This window comes from Arachis duranensis, chromosome 1 (genome assembly GCF_000817695.3).
Source record: "Arachis duranensis cultivar V14167 chromosome 1, aradu.V14167.gnm2.J7QH, whole genome shotgun sequence".
Taxonomy (NCBI): Eukaryota; Viridiplantae; Streptophyta; class Magnoliopsida; order Fabales; family Fabaceae; genus Arachis; species Arachis duranensis.
This window is the reverse complement of record NC_029772.3, coordinates 48710706-48712029: the sequence shown is the minus strand read 5'-3', so window position 1 is coordinate 48712029 and position 1324 is coordinate 48710706.

Below are 1324 nucleotides of genomic sequence, written 5' to 3'. Positions count from 1 at the left end.
ACACACAAACTCATAGTAAAGTCCAGAAAAGTGAATTTTAACTAAAAACTAATAAAAATATACTAAAAACTAACTAGATCATACTAAAAACATACTAAAAATAATGCCAAAAAGCGTGTAGCCATTGACAACAGTGATGCCCTACATACAGCTTGCCATGGAAAAGAGTAGGAAGGATTGGATGAATGTAATAAGAAAGTAGAGGTTCAAGAGGAGCACAGCATCTCCACACACTTATCTGAAATTCCTACTATTGATTTACATAAGTATTTCTATCCCTTTTATTTTCTATTTATTCCATTAATTAAATTTAAACCAATAATCTGCCTAACTGAGATTTACAAGGTAACTAGAGCTTGCTTCATACCAACAATCTCTGTGGGATCGACCCTTACTCACGTAAGGTATTACTTGGATGACCCAGTACATTTGCTAGTTAAGTTGAACGTAGTTGTGATCACATATGCCAAAGAGCCATTTAATAAATCTCATGCAAATACAAAGAGGGCAATCACAATTTCGTCCACCAAGTTTTTGGCGCCGTTGCCGGGGATTGTTCGAGTATGGACAACTGACTGTTCATCTTGTTGCTCAGATTAGGTAATTTTCTTTTCAAAATTTTTTCAAAAAAAATCTTTTTCAAATTTTTCTTTTCTTTTTTCGTTTTTCTAAAAATATTTTTGAAAAAATTTAATAATAATTCAAAAAAAAACATAAAATCATAAAAATCAAAAATATTTTATGTTTCTTGTTTGAGTCTTGTGTTAATTTTTAAGTTTGGTGTCAATTGCATGCTTAAAAAATTTTTCTTGCATTTTTCGAAAAATACATGCATTCATAGTGTTCTTCATGATCTTCAAGTTGTTCTTGACAAGTCTTCTTGTTTGATCTTGATGATTTCTTGTTTTGTGTTGTTTGTTGTTATTCATATGCATTTTTGCATTCTTTTGTGTATTTTCTTGTTTTTCATATGCATTTTTCGTTTGTTAGAGTCCAAGCATTAAAGATTTCTAAGTTTGGTGTCTTGCATGTTTTCTTTGCACAAAAATTTTTCAAAAATATGTTCTTGATGTTCATCATGATCTTCAACGTGTTCTTGGTGTTCATCTTGACATTCATAGTGTTCTTGCATGCATCTTGTGTTTTGATCCAAAATTTTCATGTTTTGGGTCATGATTGTGTTTTTCTCTCTCATCTTAAAAATTTCAAAAATAAAAAAAAATATATTTTCCTTATTTCCCTCCAAATTTTCGAAATTTCAATTTAAAAAATCTTATCTTTTCAAAATCTTTTTCAAAAATTATATCTTTTTCATTTTTTCTAT